Source organism: Bufo bufo, chromosome 6, assembly GCF_905171765.1.
Source record: "Bufo bufo chromosome 6, aBufBuf1.1, whole genome shotgun sequence".
NCBI lineage: Eukaryota > Metazoa > Chordata > Amphibia > Anura > Bufonidae > Bufo > Bufo bufo.
In genome coordinates, this window is record NC_053394.1 from 182,405,615 (window position 1) to 182,432,776 (window position 27,162).

Genomic DNA, 27,162 nt, shown 5'->3' on the forward strand with positions numbered 1-27,162 from the left:
ATCCCTACTGACCCTCCGCCGATCCCTGAACTAGGAGCTGGGTAGACCACCTGTTCCTCCTGGATGCGGAGAAACAGGAGTCTAAACTGGCCGATCTGCAAGGGGATATAAACATAAACAGACTATGGATATGGCAGGAGAGTGAAAGACTTCCACCCCTACCTGCCACAGACACACTGACTGGATCCCTGGACACAAGTGCTGAAGTCCACACACAGACATAAAAGGACACAGCACACATAAACACACAGGAAGCCAGAACCATAGCTGCACTAATAACAGACACAGTGCATACACAAAACTACACGTTGCCAACGACAACCGCATGCATGGACAGCAAGTCGCCCAGCAACCAGCTCAGGCTGCTTCACTGCCCAACAGCCACAAGTTGCCAGCGGCAACCACACGTGAGGCAAGATACTAGCCCTCACCTGTGGTTGACAACAATACAAGACCGCGGGCAAATGCATGCGGCTTCGAAGGAGTCACGACCATGACCATAGTCGTGACACTCCCACCCCTCAAAGCCCCCCCACCAAAAAAAAGGAAACTGGAGCGGGACCCAGCAAGGGGATAGGAGAAAGGGAAAATAAAGGAAACAGCATCAGTACCTGCGAGTCTCCCCAGGACTGCTGCCGGATCCTGGAGCAACACACAGGAACCAGGATCCGACTGCCAGCCTCTGGAGCAACACACAGGAACCAGAGACCAGCAAATAAACAGCCCGAAGCGACCACACTGACACTGCGTCCACTCTCTATTAACGTCCCTACTCCAGCCGCTGCCAACAGACACTCCTACCCAGCACACAGCCGGAACACTAACGGAACGCTGCCAGCAGACGACCAGAGATAGGAATGTAGAGAGGGACATGGGATCACCAACACGGACACGGAAGACATGGTGGCGGGGAAAAGCCACCAACCGCGCCGTTAACGGTGATCCCCGGAACGCTCTCCCTCCGGAGAACGGGCATGCACCCCACAAAGATGGCGATGCATGCTGCACCCTCTTTCGAAGGTGTGCAACCGCACACCACACAAACAAGGGTAAAAGAATAAAAATAAGGGGACACCAAGACAGACAACGGTGAAGGAATGGCGGGGAAAAGCCACTCACTGCGTCGTCAGCGGCGAAACCCCCAAAACTCTCTCCCTCAGGAGAACGCGCATGTACGCCGAAAACAACTGGCAATACATGCTGCACCCTCTTTCGAAGGTCTTGCCACGTGAGGAGCCATTGTGGTCATACTGTCACGGCTGAGGATGGGGAAAACCCTCAGCCGTGCGCTGCCACGAGATGTAAGTGGCTGCTCGGCCAGGACCACAGAATTAGGGAGCAGGTCACCTCCTATGGCATCCCTAATCTGACCCTGACTCCTAGCTGCATGAGCCGACCTTGAAGGTAGGAGGGCTCATGCTCAGGAACCTCGGATCCCTACTCACCCTTCGCCGATCCCTGAACTAGGAGCTGGGTAGACCACCTGTTCCTCCTGGATGCGGAGAAACAGGAGTCTAAACTGGCCAAGCTGCAAGGGAATATAAACAGACTATGGATATGGCAGGAGAGTGAAAGACTTCCACCCCTACCTGCCACAGACACACTGACTGGATCCCTGGACACAAGTGCTGAAGTCCACACACAGACATAAAAGGACACAGCACACATAAACACACAGGAAGCCAGAACCATAGCTGCACTAATAACAGACACAGTGCATACACAAAACTACACGTTGCCAACGACAACCGCATGCATGGACAGCAAGTCGCCCAGCAACCAGCTCAGGCTGCTCCACTGCCCAACAACCACAAGTTGCCAGCGGCAACCACACGTGAGGCAAGATACTAGCCCTCACCTGTGGTTGACAACAATGCAAGACCGCGGGCAAATGCATGCGGCTCCCAAGGAGTCACGACCATGACCATAGTCGTGACAGCATTTTTAGACATTTAGATTCCAGACTTCTTCTCACGCTTTAGGGCCCCTAAAATGCCAGGGCAGTATAAATACCCCACATGTGACCCCATTTTGGAAAGAAGACACCCCAAGGTATACCGTGAGGGGCATGGCGAGTTCATAAAAGTTTATTTTTTTTGGCACAAGTTAGCGGAAATTGATTTTTTATTTTTTTTTCTCACAAAGTCTCCCTTTCCGCTAACTTGTGACAAAAAGTTCAATCTTTCATGGACTCAATATGCCCCTCAGCGAATACCTTGGGGTGTCTTCTTTCCGAAATGGGGTCACTTGTGGGGTATTTATACTGCCCTGGCATTTTAGGGGCCCTAAAGCGTGAGAAGAAGTGTGGAATATAAATGTCTAAAAAATTTTACGCATTTGGATTCCGCGAGGGGTATGGTGAGTTCATGTGAGATTTTATTTTTTGTCACAAGTTAGTGGAATATGAGACTTTGTAAGAAAAAACAAAAAAACTAAAACAAAAAAATCTATTTCCGCTAATTTGTGACAAAAAAAAAAAATCTTCTATGAACTCGCCATGCCCCACAAAAGTGATCTTTTTATAGCGCCGCAGCGATTTTACTGTGTTTTTGCAGTGATCAGAAAATAAAAATTTCTGTCACTGCGGTGGGGCGGACTGAACGCAAGTGTGCGCACAAGATCAGGCCTGATCGGGCGAACACTGCGTTTTTTGTAGAGCCTATAGAACATGTCCTATTCTTGTCCGCAATTGCAGAAAAGAAAAGGCATTTTCTATATAGTTCTGGCAATGTGCGGATCCGCAAAATGCGGAAAGCACATTGCCGATGTACGTGTTTTGTGGATCCGTGGATCCGCAAAACACATACGGACGTCTGAATGGAGCCTTACAGGGGGATGATCAATGACAGGGGGGTGATCAGGGAGTCTATATGGGGTGATCACCCCCCTGTAAGGCTCCATTCAGATGTCCGTATGTATTTTGCGGATCCGTGGGTCCGCGGATCCGCAAAACACATACGGACGCCTGAATGGAGCCTTACAGGGGGGTGATCAATGACAGGGGGGTGATCAGGGAGTCTATGTGGGAATAGAAAAAAGAAAAAATGTAGCAGCACTACAAAGAATTAATATTGTTCCTTACTGTGGTGGTGCCCGCTGTGTCAGAAGCCAGTCTTGTACTTTCCAAATCCAGACGCAATTGTAACAAAACTGCAGCACTTTGTTACAATGGAGTCTATATGGGGTGATCACCCCCCTGTAAGGCTCCATTCAGACGTCCGTATGTGTTTTGCGGATCCGTGGGTCCGCGGATCCGCAAAACACATACGGACGTCTGAATGGAGCCTTACAGGGGGGTGATCAGGGAGTCTATATGGGGTGATCACCCCCCTGTAAGGCTCCATTCAGACATCCGTATGTGTTTTGCGGATCCGCAAAACACATACGGATGTCTGAATGGAGCCTTACAGGGGGGAGATCAATGACAGGGGGGTGATCAGGGAGTCTAATATGGGGTGATCACCCCCCTGTCATTGATCACCCCCCTGTCATGCTTCATTCAGACGTCCGTATGTGTTTTGTGGATCCGCGGATCCACAAAATACATACGGATGTCTGAATGGAGCCTTACAGGGGGGTGATCAATGACAGGGGGGTGATCAGTGACAGGGGGGTGATCAGGGAGTCTATATGGGGTGATCAGTGGTTAATAAGGGGTTAATAAGTGACAGGGGGGGGTTAGTGTAGTGGTGTTTGGTGCTACTTTACAGAGCTGCCTGTGTCCTCTGGTGGTCGATCCAAGCAAAAGGGACCACCAGAGGACCAGGTAGCAGGTATATTAGACGCTGTTATCAAAACAGCGTCTAATATACCTTTAAGGGGTTAAAAAAATTGGATCTACAGCCTCCCAGCGAATGATCGCCGCTGGCAGGCTGCAGATCCACTCGATTACCTGCAGTTCCTGTGAACGCGCACGCCCGTGTGCGCGCGTTCACAGGAAATCTCGCGTCCCGCGAGATGACGCGCCGGCGCGTCTTCTCGGAATAACAGGGCCGCCGCAAAGACGCAATCCTGCGTACGGCGGTCCTGTAGTGGTTAAGGCCCCTTTCACACGGGCGAGTATTTCGCGCGGATGCGATGCGTGAGGTGAACGCATTGCACCCGCACCGAATACCGACCCATTCATTTCTATGGGGCTGTGCACATGAGCGGTGATTTTCACGCATCACTTGTGCGTTGCGTGAAAATCGCTGCATGCTCTATATTCTGCGTTTTTCACGCAACACATGCCCCATAGAAGTGAATGGGGTTGCGTGAAAATCGCAAGCATCCGCAAGCAAGTGCGGATGCGGTACGATTTTCACGCACGGTTGCTAGGAGACGATCGGGATGGAGACCCGATCATTATTATTTTCCCTTATAACATGGTTATAAGGGAAAATAATAGCATTCTGAATACAGAATGCATAGTAAAATAGCGCTGGAGGGGTTAAAAAAATAATAATAATTTAACTCACCTTATTCCACTTGCTGGTGCTGCCGGCATCTCGTCTGTCTCCTTCTTTGCTGAACAGGACCTGTGGTGAGCATTCATTCCAGGACCTGTGGTGACGTCACTCCGGTCATCACACGATCCATCACATGATCTTTTACCATGGTGATGGGTCATGTGATGACCGGAGTGACGTCACCACAGGTCCTGGAATGAATGCTCACCACAGGTCCTGTTCAGCAAAGAAGGAGACAGACGAGATGCCGGCCGCGCCAGCAAGTGGAATAAGGTGAGTTAAATTATTATTATAATTTTTTTAACCCCTCCAGCGCTATTTTACTATGCATTCTGTATTCAGAATGCTATTATTTTCCCTTATAACCATGTTATAAGGGAAAATAATACAATCTACAGAACACTGATCCCAAGCCCGAACCTCTGTGAAGAACTTCGGGTTTGGGTACCAAACATGCGTGATTTTTCTCACGCGAGTGCAAAATGCATTACAATGTTTTGCACTCGCGCGGAAAAATCGCGGGTGTTCCCGTAACGCACCCGCACATTTTCCCGCAACGCCCGTGTGAAAGAGGCCTAAGTGTTCCCTTTATTTTTTTGAGCAGTGTATATCTACATGAGAGGAAATATATATACGGCCATACAGGAAATATATACTAACTATAAGGGGACACATATAAGGGGGGCACAGATCATATAAGGGGGCACAGATCAACCAGGGACCACATATTTCCCACAGGGGCCACAATGAGCCCCTGTGGGCCACCAAGGGCAGTTGTGCGCAGATGCTGGGCACATCTGCGCACATCATCCTATGATGTGGCAGTCAATGCATGCATATATATCATACATGCATGCACGTGTTTGCATGCATATATGGATATATATGCATACGTCTCAACCCTTCCTCAACAATATATATATGAATATACATACACATATGTATATATACATATTTATATACATATATTTACACACGTGTGTGTGTGTATACATTGCAATGCATGGGTGCCGACAGTGTGTCCACTGTCTGCAGACATGAACCCATTCTTTTAAATGGGGTTTGCAATCTGCATCCGACAGTACTTTTTCGCAGTGCAGAGGCATAGACAGAAAACCCATGGATGCACTCCATAGGTTTCCGATCTGTGCTTCCATTCCAGACCACACCGTATCTTTCGGATTTCAGACCCATCACTTGATACGGTGTGCACACGGCTGGTGCCTGTATATTGCAGACCCCCTGTTCGCTGGCCACAATACAGGCACAGGCAGGCTATGGTCATGTGCATGAGGCCTAAAGCCATACCTCCTTCCAGTATCTGGCAGGACAGTGCCGGATTTCAGTGGCGGTCCTGGCACGGGGGAGGTATGTTGAAAATTGATCAGTTTTGCCCTATTTCATTCTGAATGGAAAAGGATCCATTCAGAATGCATCAGTTTGCCTCCGATCAGTCACCATTCCGCTTTGGAGGCGGACACCAAAACGCTGTCCGCCTGATGAAACTGAGACAAACGGATCCGTCCTGGCACACAATGTAAGTCAATGGCGACGGATCCGTTTTCTCTGGCACAATAGAAAACGGATCCGTCCCCCATTCACTTTCAATGATGTTCAAGATGGATCCATTATGGTTATAGAAGACCTAATACAAATGGATCCGTTTATGACGGATGCATGCGGTTATATTATGGTAACAGAACCGTTTTTGCAGATCCATAACGGATCCACAAAAAACACAAGTGTGAAAGTAGCCTTGGGCACGTAGTGTCCCTCTTCCTTCTATTCTAAAGTTGGGAGGTATGCTAAAGCACTGATGAAATGACCCCTAATGTGCTGTTGTCACTATGGCATCACAAGTAGGCAGAGATGTCATGTGACTGCTCCCCTGGAGACGCTTTGCTGTGATGCATGCTGGGATTTTTACTTTCACTTTGCAGCTGCTCTGCCCAAACAGCCTCTCATTAATGGGAGCATGCTATGCCGAATGCAGTAGAAAAATGATATATATACAGTATATCTGTCATGATACAAATTGCTCTTGGCTTTAGTTATTGTCTGGGGCACTTTATTGTTTTTTATACTTATGGTGGCCAACCCCTTTGACTTTGTCTACATGATGAATGCCGTTTGCTAAAGTGAGACAATCACTTCAACAAAAAAACAAAAAGTACAAATTATGTGAATAAGGCCTGTTTCACACTGGTATTAATGGTTCTGTCTGCCTGTTCAGACAGGGGAACAGCCTGCCTGATCTGTAACTACCGCGTGTAGCTGTACGCTGCCTGAAGTCTGCCCAGCCCCATTCACTATAATGGGGACCGGTGGAGATCCGGCTGCAGCATGGCAACACACCATAAATGGGGCCTGAGGGACTTTCAGCAACACACAGCTGCACATAGTAGTTATGGGTCCAGCAGGCTGTTTGCCAGTATGAAGCAGGTCTAAGAAACCAACTATAGGCAGAATAAGAAACCATTGAAAGTAAAATTCCATGATCAAGAGATGTGTTCCAATAGTTTTGTCTATAGTGTATCTGTAGTCTGTGTTCACACTCTGGTCATATGAGCCCAAGACAATGTTATAGCATGCCTGCAATAATCACTGTGGCCATAAGATGTCAGTACATACCACAAAATGTTGTCATTTTCTTTGTGACCTCAAGAGGTAGAACCACCTCTACAGGAAGAAGCAAGGCACGTTGGGAATTGTAGTTCAGGACAATTCAAAAAGGGCTTGGAAAGCTGAGACAGGAAATGGTGCCAAAGAGCTTCCGGGTGAGAAGTTTAAACAGAGAAGAGAGATTGACCAGACTTGCAGTGGGTACCTGAATGCTTATACAACCCTATTGTATGTCAGTAGTTTGTTACAATACAGGTGGAGTAGTCACTGGTGTACTTTATCTGGTTATTGTTATACAGGAATAGAAAACTATGACGTCTAGTGTCTGGTTACTATAATACAGGGAGAGCAGACTATGGTATCTAGTGTCTGGTTACTATAATACAGGAGGAGCAGACCCTGGTGTCCTGTATCTGGTGTTATAATACAGGGATAGCAGACTATGGTATCTAGTGTCTGGTTACTATAATACAGGAGGAGCAGACTATGGTATCTAGTGTCTGGTTACTATAATACAGGAGGAGCAGACTCTGGTGTCCTGTATCTGGTGTTATAATACAGGAGGAGCAGACTATGGTATCTAGTGTCTGGTTACTATAATACAGGAGGAGCAGACTCTGGTGTCCTGTATCTGGTGTTATAATACAGGAGGAGCAGACTATGGTATCTAGTGTCTGGTTACTATAATACAGGGAGAGCAGACTATGGTATCTAGTGTCTGGTTACTATAATACAGGAGGAGCAGACTATGGTATCTAGTGTCTGGTTACTATAATACATGAGGAGCAGACTATGGTATCTAGTGTCTGGTTACTATAATACAGGAGGAGCAGACTATGGTATCTAGTGTCTGGTTACTATAATACAGGAGGAGCAGACTATGGTATCTAGTGTCTGGTTACTATAATACATGAGGAGCAGACCCTGGTGTCCTGTATCTGGTGTTATAATACAGGAGGAGCAGACTATGGTATCTAGTGTCTGGTTACTATAATACAGGGAGAGCAGACTATGGTATCTAGTGTCTGGTTACTATAATACAGGAGGAGCAGACTATGGTATCTAGTGTCTGGTTACTATAATACAGGAGGAGCAGACTCTGGTGTCCTGTATCTGGTGTTATAATACAGGGATAGCAGACTATGGTATCTAGTGTCTGGTTACTATAATACAGGAGGAGCAGACTCTGGTGTCCTGTATCTGGTGTTATAATACAGGAGGAGCAGACTATGGTATCTAGTGTCTGGTTACTATAATACAGGAGGAGCAGACCCTGGTGTCCTGTATCTGGTGTTATAATACAGGAGGAGCAGACTATGGTATCTAGTGTCTGGTTACTATAATACAGGGAGAGCAGACTATGGTATCTAGTGTCTGGTTACTATAATACAGGAGGAGCAGACTATGGTATCTAGTGTCTGGTTACTATAATACAGGAGGAGCAGACTCTGGTGTCCTGTATCTGGTGTTATAATACAGGGATAGCAGACTATGGTATCTAGTGTCTGGTTACTATAATACAGGAGGAGCAGACTCTGGTGTCCTGTATCTGGTGTTATAATACAGGAGGAGCAGACTATGGTATCTAGTGTCTGGTTACTATAATACAGGAGGAGCAGACTCTGGTGTCCTGTATCTGGTGTTATAATACAGGGGTAGCAGACTATGGTATCTAGTGTCTGGTTACTATAATACAGGGATAGCAGACTATGGTATCTAGTGTCTGGTTACTATAATACAGGGATAGCAGACTATGGTATCTAGTGTCTGGTTACTATAATACAGGGATAGCAGACTCTGGTGTCCTGTATCTGGTGTTATAATACAGGGATAGCAGACTATGGTATCTAGTGTCTGGTTACTATAATACAGGAGGAGCAGACTGTGGTGTCCTGTATCTGGTGTTATAATACAGGGATAGCAGACTATGGTATCTAGTGTCTGGTTACTATAATACAGGAGGAGCAGACTCTGGTGTCCTGTATCTGGTGTTATAATACAGGGATAGCAGACTATGGTATCTAGTGTCTGGTTACTATAATACAGGGATAGCAGACTCTGGTGTCCTGTATCTGGTGTTATAATACAGGGATAGCAGACTATGGTATCTAGTGTCTGATTACTATAATACAGGAGGAGCAGACTCTGGTGTCTTGTATCTGGTGTTATAATAAAGCGATAGCAGACTATGGTATCTAGTGTCTGGTTACTATAATACAGGAGGAGCAGACTATGGTATCTAGTGTCTGGTTACTATAATACAGGAGGAGCAGACTCTGGTGTCCTGTATCTGGTGTTATAATACAGGAGGAGCAGACTATGGTATCTAGTTTCTGGTTACTATAATACAGGAGGAGCAGACTCTGGTGTCCTGTATCTGGTGTTATAATACAGGGATAGCAGACTATGGTATCTAGTGTCTGGTTACTATAATACAGGAGGAGCAGACTCTGGTGTCCTGTATCTGGTGTTATAATACAGGGATAGCAGACTATGGTATCGAGTGTCTGGTTACTATAATACAGGAGGAGCAGACTATGGTATCTAGTGTCTGGTTACTATAATACAGGGATAGCAGACTATGGTATCTCTAGTGTCTGGTTACTATAATACAGGGATAGCAGACTATGGTATGTAGTGTCTGGTTACTATAATACAGGAGGAGCAGACTGGTGTCCTGTATCTGGTGTTATAATACAGGGATAGCAGACTATAGTATCTAGTGTCTGGTTACTATAATACAGGAGGAGCAGACTGTGGTGTCCTGTATCTGGTGTTATAATACAGGGATAGCAGACTATGGTATCTAGTGTCTGGTTACTATAATACAGGAGGAGCAGACTCTGGTGTCTTGTATCTGGTGTTATAATACAGGGATAGCAGACTATGGTATCTAGTGTCTGGTTACTATAATACAGGAGGAGCAGACTATGGTGTCCTGTATCTGGTGTTATAATACAGGGATAGCAGACTATGGTATCTAGTGTCTGGTTACTATAATATAGGAGGAGCAGACTCTGGTGTCCTGTATCTGGTGTTATAATACAGTGATAGCAGACTATGGTATCTAGTTTCTGGTTACTATAATACAGGGATAGCAGACTATGGTATCTAGTGTCTGATTACTATAATACAGGAGGAGCAGACTATGGTATCTAGTGTCTGGTTACTATAATACAGGAGGAGCAGACTCTGGTGTCCTGTATCTGGTGTTATAATACAGGGATAGCAGACTATGGTATCTAGTGTCTGATTACTATAATACAGGAGGAGCAGACTCTGGTGTCCTGTATCTGGTGTTATAATACAGGGATAGCAGACTATGGTATCTAGTGTCTGGTTACTATAATACAGGGATAGCAGACTATGGTATCTAGTGTCTGGTTACTATAATACAGGAGGCACAGACTCTGGTGTCTTGTATCTGGTGTTATAATACAGGGATAGCAGACTATGGTATCTAGTGTCTGGTTACTATAATACAGGAGGAGCAGACTCTGGTGTCTTGTATCTGGTGTTATAATACAGGGATAGCAGACTATGGTATCTAGTGTCTGGTTACTATAATACAGGAGGAGCAGACTCTGGTGTCTTGTATCTGGTGTTATAATACAGGGATAGCAGACTATGGTATCTAGTGTCTGGTTACTATAATATAGGAGGAGCAGACTCTGGTGTCCTGTATCTGGTGTTATAATACAGTGATAGCAGACTATGGTATCTAGTTTCTGGTTACTATAATACAGGAGGAGCAGACTCTGGTGTCTTGTATCTGGGTGTTATATAACAGGGATAGCAGACTATGGTATCTAGTGTCTGGTTACTATAATACAGGAGGAGCAGACTCTGGTGTCCTGTATCTGGTGTTATAATACAGGGATAGCAGACTATGGTATCTAGTGTCTGGTTACTATAATACAGGAGGAGCAGACTCTGGTGTCCTGTATCTGGTGTTATAATACAGGGATAGCAGACTATGGTATCTAGTGTCTGATTACTATAATACAGGAGGAGCAGACTATGGTATCTAGTGTCTGGTTACTATAATACAGGAGGAGCAGACTCTGGTGTCCTGTATCTGGTGTTATAATACAGGGATAGCAGACTGTGGTATCTAGTGTCTGGTTACTATAATACAGGAGGAGCAGACTCTGGTGTCCTGTATCTGGTGTTATAATACAGGGATAGCAGACTATGGTATCTAGTGTCTGATTACTATAATACAGGAGGAGCAGACTATGGTATCTAGTGTCTGGTTACTATAATACAGGAGGAGCAGACTCTGGTGTCCTGTATCTGGTGTTATAATACAGGGATAGCAGACTATGGTATCTAGTGTCTGGTTACTATAATACAGGAGGAGCAGACTATGGTATCTAGTGTCTGATTACTATAATACAGGAGGAGCAGACTATGGTATCTAGTGTCTGGTTACTATAATACAGGAGGAGCAGACTCTGGTGTCCCTGTATCTGGTGTTATAATACAGGGATAGCAGACTATGGTATCTAGTGTCTGATTACTATAATACAGGAGGAGCAGACTTTGGTGTCCTGTATCTGGTGTTATAATACAGGGATAGCAGACTATGGTATCTAGTGTCTGATTACTATAATACAGGAGGAGCAGACTCTGGTGTCCTGTATCTGGTGTTATAATACAGGGATAGCAGACTATGGTATCTAGTGTCTGGTTACTATAATACAGGAGGCACAGACTCTGGTGTCTTGTATCTGGTGTTATAATACAGGGATAGCAGACTATGGTGTCTAGTGTCTGGTTACTATAATACAGGAGGAGCAGACTCTGGTGTCCTGTATCTGAGTGTTATAATACAGGGATAGCAGACTATGGTATCTAGTGTCTGATTACTATAATACAGGAGGAGCAGACTCTGGTGTCCTGTATCTGGTGTTATAATACAGGGATAGCAGACTATGGTATCTAGTGTCTGGTTACTATAATACAGGGATAGCAGACTATGGTATCTAGTGTCTGGTTACTATAATACAGGAGGCACAGACTCTGGTTTCCTGTATCTGGTGTTATACTACAGGAGGAGCAGACTATGGTATCTAGTGTCTGGTTACTATAATACAGGAGGAGCGGACTGTGGTGTCCTGGATCTGGTGTTATAATACTGGGAGAGCAGACTATGGTATCTAGTGTCTGGTTACTATAATACAGGAGGAGCAGACCCTGGTGTCCTGTATCTGGTTACTATAATACAGGAGGAGCAGACCCTGGTGTCCTGTATCTGGTGTTATAATGCAGGGATAGCAGACTATGGTATCTAGTGTCTGATTACTATAATACAGGAGGAGCAGACTCTGGTGTCCTGTATCTGAGTGTTATAATACAGGGATAGCAGACTATGATATCTAGTGTCTGATTACTATAATACAGGAGGAGCAGACTCTGGTGTCTTGTATCTGGTGTTATAATAAAGCGATAGCAGACTATGGTATCTAGTGTCTGGTTACTATAATACAGGAGGAGCAGACTATGGTATCTAGTGTCTGGTTACTATAATACAGGGATAGCAGACTATGGTATCTAGTGTCTGGTTACTATAATACAGGAGGCACAGACTCTGGTGTCTTGTATCTGGTGTTATAATACAGGGATAGCAGACTATGGTATCTAGTGTCTGGTTACTATAATACAGGAGGAGCAGACTCTGGTGTCTTGTATCTGGTGTTATAATACAGGGATAGCAGACTATGGTATCTAGTGTCTGGTTACTATAATACAGGAGGAGCAGACTCTGGTGTCTTGTATCTGGTGTTATAATACAGGGATAGCAGACTATGGTATCTAGTGTCTGGTTACTATAATATAGGAGGAGCAGACTCTGGTGTCCTGTATCTGGTGTTATAATACAGTGATAGCAGACTATGGTATCTAGTTTCTGGTTACTATAATACAGGAGGAGCAGACTATGGTATCTAGTGTCTGGTTACTATAATACAGGGATAGCAGACTATGGTATCTAGTGTCTGGTTACTATAATACAGGAGGAGCAGACTCTGGTGTCCTGTATCTGGTGTTATAATACAGGGATAGCAGACTATGCTATCTAGTGTCTGGTTACTATAATACAGGAGGAGCAGACCCTGGTGTCCTGTATCTGGTGTTATAATACAGGGAGAGCAGACTATGATATCTAGTGTCTGGTTACTATAATACAGGAGGAGCAGACTCTGGTGTCTTGTATCTGGTGTTATAATACAGGGAGAGCAGACTATGATATCTAGTGTCTGGTTACTATAATACAGGAGGAGCAGACCCTGGTGTCCTGTATCTGGTGTTATAATACAGGGATAGCAGACTATGGTATCTAGTGTCTGGTTACTATAATACAGGAGGAGCAGACTCTGGTGTCCTGTATCTGGTGTTATAATACAGGGATAGCAGACTATGATATCTAGTGTCTGGTTACTATAATACAGGAGGAGCAGACTCTGGTGTCTTGTATCTGGTGTTATAATACAGGGATTGCAGACTATGGTATCTAGTGTCTGGTTACTATAATACAGGAGGAGCAGACTGGTGTCCTGTATCTGGTGTTATAATACAGGGATAGCAGACTATGGTATCTAGTGTCTGGTTACTATAATACAGGAGGAGCAGACTGTGGTGTCCTGTATCTGGTGTTATAATACAGGGATAGCAGACTATGGTATCTAGTGTCTGATTACTATAATGCAGGAGGAGCAGACTCTGGTGTCTTGTATCTGGTGTTATAATACAGGGATAGCAGACTATGGTATCTAGTGTCTGGTTACTATAATACAGGAGGAGCAGACTTTGGTGTCCTGTATCTGGTGTTATAATACAGGGATAGCAGACTATGGTATCTAGTGTCTGGTTACTATAATAGAGGAGGAGCAGACTCTGGTGTCCTGTATCTGGTGTTATAATACAGGGATAGCAGACTATGGTATCTAGTGTCTGGTTACTATAATACAGGAGGAGCAGACTCTGGTGTCCTGTATCTGGTGTTATAATACAGGGATAGCAGACTATGGTATCTAGTGTCTGATTACTATAATACAGGAGGAGCAGACTATGGTATCTAGTGTCTGGTTACTATAATACAGGATGAGCAGACTCTGGTGTCCTGTATCTGGTGTTATAATACAGGGATAGCAGACTATGGTATCTAGTGTCTGGTTACTATAATACAGGAGGAGCAGACTTTGGTGTCCTGTATCTGGTGTTATAATACAGGGATAGCAGACTATGGTATCTAGTGTCTGATTACTATAATACAGGAGGAGCAGACTCTGGTGTCCTGTATCTGGTGTTATAATACAGGGATAGCAGACTATGGTATCTAGTGTCTGGTTACTATAATACAGGGATAGCAGACTATGGTATCTAGTTTCTGGTTACTATAATACAGGAGGAGCAGACTCTGGTGTCTTGTATCTGGGTGTTATAATACAGGGATAGCAGACTATGGTATCTAGTGTCTGGTTACTATAATACAGGAGGAGCAGACTCTGGTGTCCTGTATCTGGTGTTATAATACAGGGATAGCAGACTATGGTATCTAGTGTCTGGTTACTATAATACAGGAGGAGCAGACTCTGGTGTCCTGTATCTGGTGTTATAATACAGGGATAGCAGACTATGGTATCTAGTGTCTGGTTACTATAATACAGGAGGAGCAGACTATGGTATCTAGTGTCTGATTACTATAATACAGGAGGAGCAGACTATGGTATCTAGTGTCTGGTTACTATAATACAGGAGGAGCAGACTCTGGTGTCCTGTATCTGGTGTTATAATACAGGGATAGCAGACTATGGTATCTAGTGTCTGATTACTATAATACAGGAGGAGCAGACTTTGGTGTCCTGTATCTGGTGTTATAATACAGGGATAGCAGACTATGGTATCTAGTGTCTGATTACTATAATACAGGAGGAGCAGACTCTGGTGTCCTGTATCTGGTGTTATAATACAGTGATAGCAGACTATGGTATGTAGTTTCTGGTTACTATAATACAGGAGGAGCAGACTCTGGTGTCTTGTATCTGGGTGTTATAATACAGGGATAGCAGACTATGGTATCTAGTGTCTGGTTACTATAATACAGGAGGAGCAGACTCTGGTGTCCTGTATCTGGTGTTATGATACAGGGATAGCAGACTATGGTATCTAGTGTCTGGTTACTATAATACAGGAGGAGCAGACTCTGGTGTCCTGTATCTGGTGTTATAATACAGGGATATCAGACTATGGTATCTAGTGTCTGATTACTATAATACAGGAGGAGCAGACTATGGTATCTAGTGTCTGGTTACTATAATACAGGAGGAGCAGACTCTGGTGTCCTGTATCTGGTGTTATAATACAGGGATAGCAGACTATGGTATCTAGTGTCTGGTTACTATAATACAGGAGGAGCAGACTCTGGTGTCCTGTATCTGAGTGTTATAATACAGGGATAGCAGACTATGGTATCTAGTGTCTGATTACTATAATACAGGAGGAGCAGACTCTGGTGTCCTGTATCTGGTGTTATAATACAGGGATAGCAGACTATGGTATCTAGTGTCTGGTTACTATAATACAGGAGGCACAGACTCTGGTTTCCTGTATCTGGTGTTATAATACAGGAGGAGCAGACTATGGTATCTAGTGTCTGGTTACTATAATACAGGAGGAGCAGACTGTGGTGTCCTGTATCTGGTGTTATAATAAAGGGAGAGCAGACTATGGTATCTAGTGTCTGGTTACTATAATACAGGAGGAGCAGACCCTGGTGTCCTGTATCTGGTTACTATAATACAGGAGGAGCAGACCCTGGTGTCCTGTATCTGGTGTTATAATGCAGGGATAGCAGACTATGGTGTCTAGTGTCTGGTTACTATAATACAGGGAGAGCAGACTCTGGTGTCCTGTATCTGGTGTTATAATACAGGGATAGCAGACTATGGTATCTAGTGTCTGGTTACTATAATACAGGGATAGCAGACTATGATATCTAGTGTCTGGTTACTATAATACAGGAGGAGCAGACTCAGGTGTCCTGTATCTGGTGTTATAATACAGGGATAGCAGACTATGATATCTAGTGTCTGATTACTATAATACAGGAGGAGCAGACTCTGGTGTCTTGTATCTGGTGTTATAATAAAGCGATAGCAGACTATGGTATCTAGTGTCTGGTTACTATAATACAGGAGGAGCAGACTATGGTATCTAGTGTCTGGTTACTATAATACAGGGAGAGCAGACTCTGGTGTCCTGTATCTGGTGTTATAATGCAGGGATAGCAGACTATGGTATCTAGTGTCTGGTTACTATAATACAGGAGGAGCAGACTATGGTATCTAGTGTCTGGTTACTATAATACAGGAGGAGCAGACTCTGGTGTCCTGTATCTGTTATAATACAGGGATAGCAGACTATGGTATCTAGTGTCTGATTACTATAATACAGGAGGAGCAGACTATGGTATCTAGTGTCTGGTTACTATAATACAGGAGGAGCAGACCCTGGTGTCCTGTATCTGGTGTTATAATACAGGGATAGCAGACTATGATATCTAGTGTCTGATTACTATAATACAGGAGGAGCAGACTCTGGTGTCTTGTATCTGGTGTTATAATAAAGCGATAGCAGACTATGGTATCTAGTGTCTGGTTACTATAATACAGGAGGAGCAGACTATGGTATCTAGTGTCTGGTTACTATAATACAGGGAGAGCAGACTCTGGTGTCCTGTATCTGGTGTTATAATGCAGGGATAGCAGACTATGGTATCTAGTGTCTGATTACTATAATACAGGAGGAGCAGACTCTGGTGTCCTGTATCTGGTGTTATAATACAGGGATAGCAGACTATGGTATCTAGTGTCTGGTTACTATAATACAGGAGGAGCAGACTATGGTATCTAGTGTCTGGTTACTATAATACAGGAGGAGCAGACTCTGGTGTCCTGTATCTGAGTGTTATAATACAGGGATAGCAGACTATGGTATCTAGTGTCTGATTACTATAATACAGGAGGAGCAGACTATGGTATCTAGTGTCTGGTTACTATAATACAGGAGGAGCAGACTCTGGTGTCCTGTCTATATAATACAGGAGGAGCAGACTATGGTATCTAGTGTCTGGTTACTATAATACAGGAGGAGCAGACTCTGGTGTCCTGTATCTGGTGTTATAATACAGGGATAGCAGACTATGGTGTCTAGTGTCTGGTTACTATAATACAGGAGGAGCAGACTATGGTGTCCTGTATCTGGTGTTATAATACAGGGATAGCAGACTATGATATCTAGTGTCTGGTTACTATAATACAGGAGGAGCAGACTTTGGTGTCTAGTGTCTGGTTACTATAATACAGGAGGAGCAGACTATGGTATCTAGTGTCTGGTTACTATAATACAGGAGGAGCAGACTCTGGTGTCCTGTATCTGGTGTTATAATACAGGGATAGCAGACTATGGTATCTAGTGTCTGGTTACTATAATACAGGAGGAGCAGACTATGGTATCTAGTGTCTAGTTACTATAATACAGGAGGAACAGACTCTGGTGTCCTGTATCTGGTGTTATAATACAGGGATAGCAGACTATGGTATCTAGTGTCTGGTTACTATAATACAGGGATAGCAGACTATGGTATCTAGTGTCTGGTTACTATAATACAGGAGGAGCAGACCCTGGTGTCCTGTATCTGGTGTTATAATACAGGGATAGCAGACTATGGTATCTAGTGTCTGGTTACTATAATACAGGAGGAGCAGACTATTGTATCTAGTGTCTGGTTACTATAATACAGGAGGAGCAGACTCTGGTGTCCTGTCTATATAATACAGGAGGAGCAGACTATGGTATCTAGTGTCTGGTTACTATAATACAGGAGGAGCAGACTCTGGTGTCCTGTATCTGGTGTTATAATACAGGGATAGCAGACTATGGTATCTAGTGTCTGGTTACTATAATACAGGAGGAGCAGACTATGGTATCTAGTGTCTGGTTACTATAATACAGGAGGAGCAGACTCTGGTGTCCTGTATCTGGTGTTATAATACAGGGATAGCAGACTATGATATCTAGTGTCTGGTTACTATAATACAGGAGGAGCAGACTTTGGTGTCCTGTATCTGGTGTTATAATACAGGGATAGCAGACTATGGTATCTAGTGTCTGGTTACTATAATACAGGGATAGCAGACTCTGGTATCTAGTGTCTGGTTACTATAATACAGGAGGAGCAGACTATGGTATCTAGTGTCTGGTTACTATAATACAGGGAGAGCAGACTCTGGTGTCCTGTATCTGGTGTTATAATGCAGGGATAGCAGACTATGGTATCTAGTGTCTGATTACTATAATACAGGAGGAGCAGACTCTGGTGTCCTGTATCTGGTGTTATAATACAGGGATAGCAGACTATGGTATCTAGTGTCTGGTTACTATAATACAGGAGGAGCAGACTATGGTATCTAGTGTCTGGTTACTATAATACAGGAGGAGCAGACTCTGGTGTCCTGTATCTGAGTGTTATAATACAGGGATAGCAGACTATGGTATCTAGTGTCTGATTACTATAATACAGGAGGAGCAGACTATGGTATCTAGTGTCTGGTTACTATAATACAGGAGGAGCAGACTCTGGTGTCCTGTCTATATAATACAGGAGGAGCAGACTATGGTATCTAGTGTCTGGTTACTATAATACAGGAGGAGCAGACTCTAGTGTCCTGTATCTGGTGTTATAATACAGGGATAGCAGACTATGGTGTCTAGTGTCTGGTTACTATAATACAGGAGGAGCAGACTATGGTGTCCTGTATCTGGTGTTATAATACAGGGATAGCAGACTATGATATCTAGTGTCTGGTTACTATAATACAGGAGGAGCAGACTTTGGTGTCTAGTGTCTGGTTACTATAATACAGGAGGAGCAGACTATGGTATCTAGTGTCTGGTTACTATAATACAGGAGGAGCAGACTCTGGTGTCCTGTATCTGGTGTTATAATACAGGGATAGCAGACTATGGTATCTAGTGTCTGGTTACTATAATACAGGAGGAGCAGACTATGGTATCTAGTGTCTAGTTACTATAATACAGGAGGAACAGACTCTGGTGTCCTGTATCTGGTGTTATAATACAGGGATAGCAGACTATGGTATCTAGTGTCTGGTTACTATAATACAGGGATAGCAGACTATGGTATCTAGTGTCTGGTTACTATAATACAGGAGGAGCAGACCCTGGTGTCCTGTATCTGGTGTTATAATACAGGGATAGCAGACTATGGTATCTAGTGTCTGGTTACTATAATACAGGAGGAGCAGACTATGGTATCTAGTGTCTGGTTACTATAATACAGGAGGAGCAGACCCTGGTGTCCTGTCTATATAATACAGGAGGAGCAGACTATGGTATCTAGTGTCTGGTTACTATAATACAGGAGGAGCAGACTCTGGTGTCCTGTATCTGGTGTTATAATACAGGGATAGCAGACTATGGTATCTAGTGTCTGGTTACTATAATACAGGAGGAGCAGACTATGGTATCTAGTGTCTGGTTACTATAATACAGGAGGAGCAGACTCTGGTGTCCTGTATCTGGTGTTATAATACAGGGATAGCAGACTATGATATCTAGTGTCTGGTTACTATAATACAGGAGGAGCAGACTTTGGTGTCCTGTATCTGGTGTTATAATACAGGGATAGCAGACTATGGTATCTAGTGTCTGATTACTATAATACAGGAGGAGCAGACTCTGGTGTCCTGTATCTGGTGTTATAATACAGGAGGAGCAGACTATGGTATCTAGTGTCTGGTTACTATAATACAGGAGGAGTAGACTCTGGTGTCCTGTATCTGGTGTTATAATACAGGGATAGCAGACTATGGTATCTAGTGTCTGATTACTATAATACAGGAGGAGCAGACTCTGGTGTCCTGTATCTGGTGTTATAATACAGGGATAGCAGACTATGATATCTAGTGTCTGGTTACTATAATACAGGAGGAGCAGACTCTGGTGTCCTGTATCTGAGTGTTATAATACAGGGATAGCAGACTATGGTATCTAGTGTCTGGTTACTATGATACAGTAGGAGCAGACTCTGGTGTCCTGTATCTGGTGTTATAATACAGGGAGAGCAGACTATGGTATCTAGTGTCTGGTTACTATAATACAGGAGGAGCAGACCCTGGTGTCCTGTATCTGGTTACTATAATACAGGAGGAGCAGACCCTGGTGTCTTGTATCTGGTGTTATAATACAGGGATAGCAGACTATGGTATCTAGTGTCTGGTTACTATAATACAGGAGGAGCAGACTATGGTATCTAGTGTCTGGTTACTATAATACAGGAGGAGCAGACTCTGGTATCTAGTGTCTGGTTACTATAATACAGGAGGAGCAGACTGTGGTGTCCTGTATCTGGTGTTATAATACAGGGATAGCAGACTATGGTATCTAGTGTCTGGTTACTATAATACAGGAGGAGCAGACTCTGGTGTCCTGTATCTGGTGTTATAATACAGGGATAGCAGACTATGGTATCGAGTGTCTGGTTACTATAATACAGGAGGAGCAGACTATGGTATCTAGTGTCTGGTTACTATAATACAGGGATAGCAGACTATGGTATCTCTAGTGTCTGGTTACTATAATACAGGGATAGCAGACTATGGTATGTAGTGTCTGGTTACTATAATACAGGAGGAGCAGACTGGTGTCCTGTATCTGGTGTTATAATACAGGGATAGCAGACTATAGTATCTAGTGTCTGGTTACTATAATACAGGAGGAGCAGACTGTGGTGTCCTGTATCTGGTGTTATAATACAGGGATAGCAGACTATGGTATCTAGTGTCTGGTTACTATAATACAGGAGGAGCAGACTCTGGTGTCTTGTATCTGGTGTTATAATACAGGGATAGCAGACTATGGTATCTAGTGTCTGGTTACTATAATACAGGAGGAGCAGACTATGGTGTCCTGTATCTGGTGTTATAATACAGGGATAGCAGACTATGGTATCTAGTGTCTGGTTACTATAATATAGGAGGAGCAGACTCTGGTGTCCTGTATCTGGTGTTATAATACAGTGATAGCAGACTATGGTATCTAGTTTCTGGTTACTATAATACAGGGATAGCAGACTATGGTATCTAGTGTCTGATTACTATAATACAGGAGGAGCAGACTATGGTATCTAGTGTCTGGTTACTATAATACAGGAGGAGCAGACTCTGGTGTCCTGTATCTGGTGTTATAATACAGGGATAGCAGACTATGGTATCTAGTGTCTGATTACTATAATACAGGAGGAGCAGACTTTGGTGTCCTGTATCTGGTGTTATAATACAGGGATAGCAGACTATGGTATCTAGTGTCTGGTTACTATAATACAGGGATAGCAGACTATGGTATCTAGTGTCTGGTTACTATAATACAGGAGGCACAGACTCTGGTGTCTTGTATCTGGTGTTATAATACAGGGATAGCAGACTATGGTATCTAGTGTCTGGTTACTATAATACAGGAGGAGCAGACTCTGGTGTCTTGTATCTGGTGTTATAATACAGGGATAGCAGACTATGGTATCTAGTGTCTGGTTACTATAATACAGGAGGAGCAGACTCTGGTGTCTTGTATCTGGTGTTATAATACAGGGATAGCAGACTATGGTATCTAGTGTCTGGTTACTATAATATAGGAGGAGCAGACTCTGGTGTCCTGTATCTGGTGTTATAATACAGTGATAGCAGACTATGGTATCTAGTTTCTGGTTACTATAATACAGGAGGAGCAGACTCTGGTGTCTTGTATCTGGGTGTTATAATACAGGGATAGCAGACTATGGTATCTAGTGTCTGGTTACTATAATACAGGAGGAGCAGACTCTGGTGTCCTGTATCTGGTGTTATAATACAGGGATAGCAGACTATGGTATCTAGTGTCTGGTTACTATAATACAGGAGGAGCAGACTCTGGTGTCCTGTATCTGGTGTTATAATACAGGGATAGCAGACTATGGTATCTAGTGTCTGATTACTATAATACAGGAGGAGCAGACTATGGTATCTAGTGTCTGGTTACTATAATACAGGAGGAGCAGACTCTGGTGTCCTGTATCTGGTGTTATAATACAGGGATAGCAGACTGTGGTATCTAGTGTCTGGTTACTATAATACAGGAGGAGCAGACTCTGGTGTCCTGTATCTGGTGTTATAATACAGGGATAGCAGACTATGGTATCTAGTGTCTGATTACTATAATACAGGAGGAGCAGACTATGGTATCTAGTGTCTGGTTACTATAATACAGGAGGAGCAGACTCTGGTGTCCTGTATCTGGTGTTATAATACAGGGATAGCAGACTATGGTATCTAGTGTCTGGTTACTATAATACAGGAGGAGCAGACTATGGTATCTAGTGTCTGATTACTATAATACAGGAGGAGCAGACTATGGTATCTAGTGTCTGGTTACTATAATACAGGAGGAGCAGACTCTGGTGTCCTGTATCTGGTGTTATAATACAGGGATAGCAGACTATGGTATCTAGTGTCTGATTACTATAATACAGGAGGAGCAGACTTTGGTGTCCTGTATCTGGTGTTATAATACAGGGATAGCAGACTATGGTATCTAGTGTCTGATTACTATAATACAGGAGGAGCAGACTCTGGTGTCCTGTATCTGGTGTTATAATACAGGGATAGCAGACTATGGTATCTAGTGTCTGGTTACTATAATACAGGAGGCACAGACTCTGGTGTCTTGTATCTGGTGTTATAATACAGGGATAGCAGACTATGGTGTCTAGTGTCTGGTTACTATAATACAGGAGGAGCAGACTCTGGTGTCCTGTATCTGAGTGTTATAATACAGGGATAGCAGACTATGGTATCTAGTGTCTGATTACTATAATACAGGAGGAGCAGACTCTGGTGTCCTGTATCTGGTGTTATAATACAGGGATAGCAGACTATGGTATCTAGTGTCTGGTTACTATAATACAGGGATAGCAGACTATGGTATCTAGTGTCTGGTTACTATAATACAGGAGGCACAGACTCTGGTTTCCTGTATCTGGTGTTATACTACAGGAGGAGCAGACTATGGTATCTAGTGTCTGGTTACTATAATACAGGAGGAGCGGACTGTGGTGTCCTGGATCTGGTGTTATAATACTGGGAGAGCAGACTATGGTATCTAGTGTCTGGTTACTATAATACAGGAGGAGCAGACCCTGGTGTCCTGTATCTGGTTACTATAATACAGGAGGAGCAGACCCTGGTGTCCTGTATCTGGTGTTATAATGCAGGGATAGCAGACTATGGTATCTAGTGTCTGATTACTATAATACAGGAGGAGCAGACTCTGGTGTCCTGTATCTGAGTGTTATAATACAGGGATAGCAGACTATGATATCTAGTGTCTGATTACTATAATACAGGAGGAGCAGACTCTGGTGTCTTGTATCTGGTGTTATAATAAAGCGATAGCAGACTATGGTATCTAGTGTCTGGTTACTATAATACAGGAGGAGCAGACTATGGTATCTAGTGTCTGGTTACTATAATACAGGGATAGCAGACTATGGTATCTAGTGTCTGGTTACTATAATACAGGAGGCACAGACTCTGGTGTCTTGTATCTGGTGTTATAATACAGGGATAGCAGACTATGGTATCTAGTGTCTGGTTACTATAATACAGGAGGAGCAGACTCTGGTGTCTTGTATCTGGTGTTATAATACAGGGATAGCAGACTATGGTATCTAGTGTCTGGTTACTATAATACAGGAGGAGCAGACTCTGGTGTCTTGTATCTGGTGTTATAATACAGGGATAGCAGACTATGGTATCTAGTGTCTGGTTACTATAATATAGGAGGAGCAGACTCTGGTGTCCTGTATCTGGTGTTATAATACAGTGATAGCAGACTATGGTATCTAGTTTCTGGTTACTATAATACAGGAGGAGCAGACTATGGTATCTAGTGTCTGGTTACTATAATACAGGGATAGCAGACTATGGTATCTAGTGTCTGGTTACTATAATACAGGAGGAGCAGACTCTGGTGTCCTGTATCTGGTGTTATAATACAGGGATAGCAGACTATGCTATCTAGTGTCTGGTTACTATAATACAGGAGGAGCAGACCCTGGTGTCCTGTATCTGGTGTTATAATACAGGGAGAGCAGACTATGATATCTAGTGTCTGGTTACTATAATACAGGAGGAGCAGACTCTGGTGTCTTGTATCTGGTGTTATAATACAGGGAGAGCAGACTATGATATCTAGTGTCTGGTTACTATAATACAGGAGGAGCAGACCCTGGTGTCCTGTATCTGGTGTTATAATACAGGGATAGCAGACTATGGTATCTAGTGTCTGGTTACTATAATACAGGAGGAGCAGACTCTGGTGTCCTGTATCTGGTGTTATAATACAGGGATAGCAGACTATGATATCTAGTGTCTGGTTACTATAATACAGGAGGAGCAGACTCTGGTGTCTTGTATCTGGTGTTATAATACAGGGATTGCAGACTATGGTATCTAGTGTCTGGTTACTATAATACAGGAGGAGCAGACTGGTGTCCTGTATCTGGTGTTATAATACAGGGATAGCAGACTATGGTATCTAGTGTCTGGTTACTATAATACAGGAGGAGCAGACTGTGGTGTCCTGTATCTGGTGTTATAATACAGGGATAGCAGACTATGGTATCTAGTGTCTGATTACTATAATGCAGGAGGAGCAGACTCTGGTGTCTTGTATCTGGTGTTATAATACAGGGATAGCAGACTATGGTATCTAGTGTCTGGTTACTATAATACAGGAGGAGCAGACTTTGGTGTCCTGTATCTGGTGTTATAATACAGGGATAGCAGACTATGGTATCTAGTGTCTGGTTACTATAATAGAGGAGGAGCAGACTCTGGTGTCCTGTATCTGGTGTTATAATACAGGGATAGCAGACTATGGTATCTAGTGTCTGGTTACTATAATACAGGAGGAGCAGACTCTGGTGTCCTGTATCTGGTGTTATAATACAGGGATAGCAGACTATGGTATCTAGTGTCTGGTTACTATAATACAGGAGGAGCAGACTTTGGTGTCCTGTATCTGGTGTTATAATACAGGGATAGCAGACTATGGTATCTAGTGTCTGATTACTATAATACAGGAGGAGCAGACTCTGGTGTCCTGTATCTGGTGTTATAATACAGGGATAGCAGACTATGGTATCTAGTGTCTGGTTACTATAATACAGGAGGCACAGACTCTGGTGTCTTGTATCTGGTGTTATAATACAGGGATAGCAGACTATGGTATCTAGTGTCTGGTTACTATAATACAGGAGGAGCAGACTCTGGTGTCTTGTATCTGGTGTTATAATACAGGGATAGCAGACTATGGTATCTAGTGTCTGGTTACTATAATATAGGAGGAGCAGACTCTGGTGTCCTGTATCTGGTGTTATAATACAGTGATAGCAGACTATGGTATCTAGTTTCTGGTTACTATAATACAGGAGGAGCAGACTCTGGTGTCTTATATCTGGGTGTTATAATACAGGGATAGCAGACTATGGTATCTAGTGTCTGGTTACTATAATACAGGAGGAGCAGACTCTGGTGTCCTGTATCTGGTGTTATAATACAGGGATAGCAGACTATGGTATCTAGTGTCTGGTTACTATAATACAGGAGGAGCAGACTCTGGTGTCCTGTATCTGGTGTTATAATACAGGGATAGCAGACTATGGTATCTAGTGTCTGATAACTATAATACAGGAGGAGCAGACTATGGTATCTAGTGTCTGGTTACTATAATACAGGAGGAGCAGACTCTGGTGTCCTGTATCTGGTGTTATTATACAGAAATAGCAGACTATGGTATCTAGTGTCTGGTTACTATAATACAGGAGGAGCAGACTCTGGTGTCCTGTATCTGGTGTTATAATACAGGGATAGCAGACTATGATATCTAGTGTCTGGTTACTATAATACAGGAGGAGCAGACTCTGGTGTCTTGTATCTGGTGTTATAATACAGGGATTGCAGACTATGGTATCTAGTGTCTGGTTACTATAATACAGGAGGAGCAGACTGGTGTCCTGTATCTGGTGTTATAATACAGGGATAGCAGACTATGGTATCTAGTGTCTGGTTACTATAATACAGGAGGAGCAGACTGTGGTGTCCTGTATCTGGTGTTATAATACAGGGATAGCAGACTATGGTATCTAGTGTCTGGTTACTATAATACAGGAGGAGCAGACTCTGGTGTCTTGTATCTGGTGTTATAATACAGGGATAGCAGACTATGGTATCTAGTGTCTGGTTACTATAATACAGGAGGAGCAGACTATGGTGTCCTGTATCTGGTGTTATAATACAGGGATAGCAGACTATGGTATCTAGTGTCTGGTTACTATAATACAGGAGGAGCAGACTCTGGTGTCCTGTATCTGGTGTTATAATACAGGGATAGCAGACTATTGTATCTAGTGTCTGGTTACTATAATACAGGAGGAGCAGACTCTGGTGTCCTGTATCTGGTGTTATAATACAGGGATAGCAGACTATGGTATCTAGTGTCTGGTTACTATAATTCAGGAGGAGCAGACTCTGGTGTCCTGTATCTGGTGTTATAATACAGGGATAGCAGACTATGGTATCTAGTGTCTGGTTACTATAATACAGGAGGAGCAGACTCTGGTGTCCTGTATCTGGTGTTATAATACAGGGATAGCAGACTATGGTATCTAGTGTCTGGTTACTATAATACAGGAGGAGCAGACTATGGTATCTAGTGTCTGATTACTATAATACAGGAGGAGCAGACTATGGTATCTAGTGTCTGGTTACTATAATACAGGAGGAGCAGACTCTGGTGTCCTGTATCTGGTGTTATAATACAGGGATAGCAGACTATGGTATCTAGTGTCTGATTACTATAATACAGGAGGAGCAGACTTTGGTGTCCTGTATCTGGTGTTATAATACAGGGATAGCAGACTATGGTATCTAGTGTCTGATTACTATAATACAGGAGGAGCAGACTCTGGTGTCCT

General features: G+C 43.4%; 1 protein-coding gene across 1 annotated transcript in view; it reads left to right on the forward strand.

The window, feature by feature from the left end:
* The first annotated feature begins 7,215 nt into the window (after window positions 1-7,215).
* Window positions 7,216-27,162, forward strand: part of LOC121005192 (oocyte zinc finger protein XlCOF7.1-like) — a 75,770-nt gene continuing 55,823 nt past the window's right edge. Inside the window, exon 1 of the mRNA XM_040437779.1 lies at window positions 7,216-7,267. The gene's annotated coding sequence lies outside the window, so the exon portion shown is untranslated. The remainder of the gene's footprint in view (window positions 7,268-27,162) is intronic.